This window comes from Alexandromys fortis, unplaced genomic scaffold (assembly GCF_014885135.2).
Source record: "Alexandromys fortis isolate MF-2015 unplaced genomic scaffold, M_Fortis_MF-2015_v1.1 scaffold_0, whole genome shotgun sequence".
NCBI classification, from domain to species: Eukaryota; Metazoa; Chordata; class Mammalia; order Rodentia; family Cricetidae; genus Alexandromys; species Alexandromys fortis.
In genome coordinates, this window is record NW_026067949.1 from 28,364,900 (window position 1) to 28,372,621 (window position 7,722).

Below are 7,722 nucleotides of genomic sequence, written 5' to 3' on the forward strand. Positions count from 1 at the left end.
AAACAAAATAGAAATTCCAAGCAGTTAGTATACTGAAATCTCCTCCAGCTCAATAACTTAAAAGAGAAAAGGGAGCCAGGCATGGTGGCGCACGCCTTTAATTCCAGCACTTGGAAGGCAGAGGCAGGCAGATCTCTGAGTGTGGGGCCAGCCTGGTCTACAGAGAAAGTTCTGTGACAGCCAGAGTTATGCAGAGAACCCTGGCTTGAAAATGACAGACACACAGAGAAAGAAGGGGCAGTAGCAGCCCATCATATGTATGATAGGATTGGCTCCAGACCACCCCATGGCAGCTCAAGTTTCTTATATAAAATGGCACAGTACTTACCTACACATGTCCTGTGTACCTTAGCCAGTCAGGGCCAGAAGGAGGCTCCCAGTATGCAAGCTTCCCAACACACTGCTGTGAGACCATGGTCTTGTACCCTGTGAAGATTTGTCTCCTGTTCCTCTTTAATAAAATGCTGATTGGCCAGTAGCCAGGCAGGAACTATAGATGGGGTGACTAGAACAGGAGAATTATGGGAAGAGGAAAGACTCAGTCTGCAGTCATCACCCAGACACAGAGGAAGCAAAATGAGAATGCCTCATTGATAAAAGGTACCAAGCCACGTGGCTAACACAGACAAGAATTATGGGTTACTGTAAGTTATAAGAGTTAAGAAGAAGCCTGAGGTAATAGGTCAACCAGTTTATCATTAATGTAGGCCTCCCTCTGTGTGTTTCTTTGAGACTGAATGGCTGCAGGACCAGGCGGGACAGAAACCTGTCAACAAACAGCATTCGGGAAGCAGAGGCAACAACCAGCTACCCAGTCCACAGAATGTAGATCTGTGGGAGAGCTGGGCAGCAGTGTCTGTGTGCTGGAACACAGTGTGTCTACACTGAAGCTACACAGACTTCAGTCTTCCAGAGCAGGTGTGTGTGTGTGTGTGTGTGTGTGTGTGTGTGTGTATTCAAAGCAGCGACTCCTTGTCCATGACCTAAATGAAGCCATCAAGAGACAGATAATGTGGCTGATAGGACAGCTCTGTTGGGGAAATGTGTGCTACACAATCACTAGGACCTGTGTGGATGGCTAAGATCCATGGGGAAAGCCAGCCCCGTGGCACACCTGTAATCCCAGCTCTGAGGAAACAGACAGGATTACTGTAAATTACCGGCTATCCAGTCTAGTCAAACCAGAAAACGCCAGCTTCAGTGAGAATTCCTGTCTCAAAAAATAAGGTGCTGGGGCTGGAGAGATGGCTCAGAGGTTAAGAGCACTGCCTGCTCTTCCAAAGGTCCTGAGTTCAATTCCCAGCAACCACATGGTGGCTCACAACCATCTGTAATGGGGTCTGGTGCCCTCTTCTGGCCTGCAGGTATACACACAGACAGAATATTGTATACATAATAAATAAATATTTAAAAAAAAATAAGGTGCAGTGTAAGAGAAAAAGAAACCATCAGCCTCCAGACATAAAAATACACCACAATCACACATACATGTACCACACATACACCACACACACACACACACACACACACACTCACACTAAAAAGAGGTATGCTTGGGTTATGAAGATTCTCAAAGTTTAATTTAATATATGAACCACATATTTTTCCCAATTGAAACTTTGATTGAACTGGGCAATAGAAGCACATATCCTTAATCCCAGTACTTGGGAGGCTGAGGTAGATGAATCTCTGTGAGTCTGAGGTCAGTCTAGTCTATGGAGCAAGTTCCAGGACAGCCAGGGCTACACAGAGTAACCCTCTCAACAACAACAACAACAAAAGGATTCTTCTCAGGATGGAGAGATGGCTCAGTGGTTAAGAATACTGGATGGCTCACAGTGCCAACTACAGGGACTCCGACACCCTCTTCTGACCTCCATGAGTCACCTGCACCCAAATATAAAAAAATAAAATAACTTTTTTAGAAAAAGAAATTTCTCACTGCTTAGCCATGATACTGCTAACAGTGAATTCTAATGAACAAGACTTGAAGAAAACAGACAGCAGAAATCCCTCTGGGCACAATGAAACAGGGTTTTATTGCACCATGGTTACCAAGACTGAACTAAATTCCTTCCAAGTAATCTTGCATGCACGCACAAAAAAAGAGGGCAAAGTTTCCTAGTGTTTGGGGAGCCTGCTTCTCAGGACCACAGGACATAAGCATCCACAATGCAGCAATTCTGCCCCTGCACCAAGTACTGAGAAAGACATTCAGCCAAGATAAGTCACAGCACAGAGGTCCCCTGAGTCAGAGGAAAGGCAGGCTACAAAATGATGTTGCCGGTACTGTGGGAATGAAACTGGTTTAGAAATAGGCAGGGCTTAGGGAGCTTGATATGATTCAAGTTATACACAAGAGTTCCACTACAGGGTAGCACCTGCTGATTGAAGATTAGCCTGCAGCAGAAAGGAGAAAGAAAACTGGTCCAGCGAGATCAAGTGCTGCCCTATATACCCATACGGTGGCCATGTGACCCACTGTCCCAGGAGCTGAGCGATTCCCAGTCTACCACCTCTATCCAACACATCTGGGTGTCTACTGTCTCCAAAAGGGGACAAATGAAATAGATCAAAGAGGGTTGCTAAGTAGAAACATGTATAAAAGAAAATTGGAATGACTAATTAAAAATAAATTCATTTGATTTTCAATTCTCAAATTAACTGCAGACTCCACAAAGTAACAAGCCCTATTTTAAAAAAATATTGGAACTTAAGCTGGGCACTGGTGGTACACTCCTTTAATCCCAGCACTCAGGAGGCAGAGGCAGGCAAATCTCTGAGTTCGGGGCCAGCCTGGTCTACAGAGTGAGGTTGAGGAAACCCAGGGACTAAGCAAAGAAATCCTGTCTTGAAAAATTCAAAAGAAAAAAAAAAGGAACTTCTGGCTTTTCCTGAGATTTCCTGAAACTCTACATGTAGGATGCCCACTGATGAGAATTCTAGCTTCTCCATCTTGCCAGTGTCTAAGAGACTACAACATCTGCCTTGGTCGTGGCCTTTTAGTTGTTTTCACTGTATTTTCCTTGCTTTGTTCAGCTTTGACCCCATAGCTATTCCGGTTTCCGATACCTGACTTAGAGTTTGTCCATCAGTGAAATAGCAGAATGGCTCAGACACGTGATGACTTAGCCAGGCACAACCAGTTAAGTCTGTTAGTCACCAGGCACTGGGGAATATGCTTCTTCTTTCATCCTGCCCTTTAATAAACCTCACAGCTATCATCAATGCAGAGCAAATGTATGCTCACAGGGCTTTAAGCCACTACCACGATTGTGGTCTGTTAGCACAGACCTTCACCTAAAGAGGTATCGATCTCGGTTGTTGTTGTTTTGGGGGAGGGGCTGTTAGAGAGAGGGTTTTCTCACTCTCCAGTCTAATGTTTTCTGGCAGCAGAAAACCCGAAGAGAATTAAGATTAAATGAGTTCCTGATGGAGGAGCCCTCCAAATAGGATCAATGGTCTTGTAAAAAGAGACACCAGGAATCTCATTCTGTCTTCCTCTGTCACGTAAGACATTGTAAGAACTTGGTCGTCTACTGCCAGGAAGAGAGCCTCCTCAGACCCCACCATGCTGGATCCCTGAGCATGAAGTTCCCATAGCGATGAATTGCACTTCCTCTCACCCTGGACAATCATCCTTACTTAATTCTAGCAGCTCTGGGAGATCTGGGCTATCCCCATTTTACAGCGATCTGGGCTGCTGTCCCATTTTACAGAGTTTGAGGATCCAGTGGTTGGCTCAAACCACTAAAAACGAGTACATAGCGAGGCTGGGAGTACCAGTTCCATCCCTTGTTGTCGAGATAAATACCCAACAGAAGCAGCTTAGAGGAGCAAGCATTTGTTTTGGCACATGGTTAGATGACAAGAAGGTGGCAGGAGCATTAAGTGACTGGTCACATTCCCGCCAAAGTCAGGAAGTGGAATGGCAGATGCTGGTCCTCTGCTCTCTTGCTTTTATCGTTTGGGTCCCCAGATGATGCCATTCAGGGTGCCTGTTCTTCATCAGCTAAGCATCTCTGGAGATGCCCCCAGATACCTATCCAGAGGTTTATTCCCTAAGTGATTCTAGAACCCATCTGCTGGGAGCCGATTTGAGTGGCTGCCATTACAAGATGGCATTTGGCCCCGGCCTCGCTTGATACCATAATAAAGGTTGCAGTTCTTCCACCAGAAAACAGGATGAGTTGTTGTGATCTAGCTGCCCACACTTCCCCTGACAGGCAGGGGAACTTCCTTGTGGTCTGTAATTGACAGGGATGTCCCCCTGCTTTCTTTCCTGCCGGTGGGTCTCCAGAAAAGCAGTTAAAGTATCAAAGTATCAAAGGTTGCTAGGCAGACTCCCTATATAAGCAGCTGCAAATCAGAGCTTGGGGCCCCTTGCTTTCTGCTCTCCCTTCAACCAAGAGGCTCCAATAAAGCGTGATTTGGGAAGAATCCTCGTCTGGTGGCTGTTCCTTCCTGCTGGTCAGGGAGTTGGCCGCACCCATCAAGTTGACAGTCAATATTGACGGCCCCAAATGGACTGGACCACTACTAGTCCTGGGCATTGGTGACAGTCACCTATTAGTAGTATTATCAATACAGCGAAGAGTTTGATGGCCACTTCCAGGCAGATGTACTGAACAAAAGCTACTGTGCAGAAAGTCAGCAGAGATGTATCATTTCTGAGCTGAATTAACTCTGGGTAATTAAACATGAGACTAATAGCTTAAAGAAGTAGGGACTCATTTATCTCCTGCAACAAGCCTGCAGCTCAGCACGTCTGGAAAGAATGCAAGCTCGCCCCACACTGTGGTGGTGTGAGTGAGAACGGCCTCCAGAGGTTTGTAGATATGAATGCCTGGTCGCCAGGAAGTGGCACTGTTTGAAAGGATTGGGATGTGCAGCCTTCTTGAAGGAAGCGTGTCACTGGAGGTGGGCTTTGAGGGTTTCAAAAGCACAAGCCAGGCCCAATGTCTCTCTCTTCCTGCCACCTGTGGATCCTGATGAAGAACGCTCAGCTGCTTCTGCCTTCGTGCCCCACGCTCCCTGCCATGAAAATGACAGACTAAAGCTCAGAAACTGGGAGCAAGCTTCAGTTAAATGCTTTCTTTTCTAAGCCGTACCATGATGTCTCTGCAGAGCAATAGAACACATACCATGAGCAGTGTTGTCTGATACATAGAGCACACTAGGCCTAGATCTTTTTTTTTTTTTCTTTCGAGTCAACATGTCACCTGCTGTATTTATGGTAATAAGGAAGCAGACTCCAGTTTTTATGGCTGCTGGCAGCTTTTGAGTCCAGCCACTTCCCCATTCTCTTCTGTCCCACACCTGTGCAGGGTGTTGAAAAAGCCTGGGTGCTATTTTTTTTTTTTCTGGCAGTTTGAACTTTTAATCCACAAACCTCAGACCCTTGAACAAACCCAGAGGAAGTCCTCTGGCATGTGAGGCATCTCCCCAGCCCCAGGTGTGTTTTTGAAACCTTCCTTTATTTATAAGTCTGGTTTTGTCTGGTTTCCTCTCCCAGCACCCCGCTAACAGCCTGCAGAGGGAGACTGTAGCAGTAGGAAGGACAAGAGGGCCGGAGATGAGCACCTTTGCCATCAATTCGAAGCGTGTTAGAAACACAGGATCTCAGGTCCCACTCCACACCTTCTGAGTCAGTCAGACTTTGCACCTCTCTCCAGATGCCCATGTGTATATTAAAGTTCGAGAGACATAACCTAAAATACCCTGGCTTTCACATTTGGATGCTATCAGAATAACATGAAAAATATAAATACCTACCCGTTGGGATTTGAATCAGCTGGGGCTGTGGTATGACCTGAGTGTTGGTTTTTTTCAAAGCTCCCCTAAACGATTCAAATCATCAATGAATTACAGGCTTAGGATGTGGCTCTCAACTCTGAGGTTCGTAGAAAGCCGGGGTGGGAGGGGCGCCGGGGTGTGTGTGGAAGCGTTCTAAAACAGTAATGTTTGGCAAACACTTAGGGAACTTAAATCAGGACTAGAAGGTGGGTTAGAATATGAACAGGCTCAGGAGTATTTTTGAGACGCTCTCAGATGCATCTTGTGAGAAAGTACCACACCAGGAAGAAGAAATTAAAGGCTCACATCCTTTGGCGCTGTGGTTTGTGGGTAGACGAAGGACCGCGATCTTTGATGGCTTGAAGACCCTACAGAGTTAGGAGGGTTCGGTTTGCTGGAATCTGGAAGGTGGCCACAAGCAGCTGCAGTGAGTTAAGCCCTGAGCACAGGCTGATAGAGCAGGAGGCTGAGGCAGCAGCTGGAATGTGAGTTCCCTGTTTCGGTGCTCTGAGCTATTCTTAGGACCCAAGTGGTTGCGCAGAACCCAGACCTTCCTGTCTGTGTTCAGTACGGGCCCCTGAGCAGCAGGGTTGAGATACCGTTCAAGGGCAAGGTGACCTACAGTCTCCAGAAAATCCTGGTTTATGACAGCTCTGTCGACGTTGTACCGTCCAGGAAAAACTTTGTTGCCTGGTCAGGTCAGAAGAGACCAGCCTATGCCAGTCACCAACTGCTCAAGGGCAATCAGGGTGATAAGAATGTTGTTGTGAGCCCAGAGGTGCCAGGGGACACTGGTCCCTGGTCCCGTACAAACTTTCCTTTTCCTTCTCACCGTTGCAAGGTCACCTACCTGGCCGCGCTCTGCTCTGGAAAGATTGGGTAGATCTAGGCAGAAATTCTTTCCCACCAATCTGTGCCTATACTAAGTCAGCTGTTAAGTATTTTCATATCACCTGGGATAATAACACGCCTGTCCCTTCTACACCTACATTACACGTTGGGCAAGGACAGAGGGAAGGGGAGGAAAACCTGAGGCACACCCACTTTACCTAAGGAGAATATTCTCATGGTTGCTCTTAAGTTACAGGTTAAAACACTTCACGTTACCCAGCCCTACCAGCCAGCAGGGGACATGAGGAAAATCAGAGCAGTTATACACAGGGTAAAGAAGGTATAGGTTGCCCGCATTACTAAGAAAAGAGGACAAGTTCCATCCCCACTGAGCATATAACGGTAATCTGCTTCCTCTACACCCAAACTATGCATTCATAATTCCATGGATGTCCATTAATCTCATCTCGGTTCCTAAGATAATACGTTCATCTCCATTTAAAAATGGAAAGTGGGATCTAGAAAATTGTATATGAATGAAATTATTCTGGGAAAAGCAAGATAAATGCCCAAGAAGGACCATTGACTGAGGTCATCAGATGGACCCAGATGGTACACAAGCCCACAACTGTCACAAGAATAATGAGTTAGCCCAGAATCTCCAGAGGAAAGATGTTTACCAGCCCAGCTCCCCTTTCTGAAAGATGAAGACTTGCGTGGTCCCATTACGCTTGTTCTTTGGATTATACTATGAATATTTCCTTCCTCTGCTTTATTCTGGGCTCTGTGATGCAGGTGAATAAATAGACAAGATCCTTGTTCTTCCCAGTGTTATAGTTGCAGGGGCAGATAGCAAAAAACAGACCAAAGGAAACCCCCATTAAAAAGTAAAAAGATGGAGTTTGTTTATATACTGTGCAGGAAAAGACCAGAGTTTCTATCCACGTAGAGCTATGATTTAAAAGTGTAGAGGAAGTCAAGGGAGGGCTATGATTGGCCAGAGTGTCAAATCTATGTTAATAATGCCCTCAGCCCTTCTAACAGCTCTCAGATTCTGTTTCCAAGATGAGTGGACTTCTATGTGAGTGGACTCCA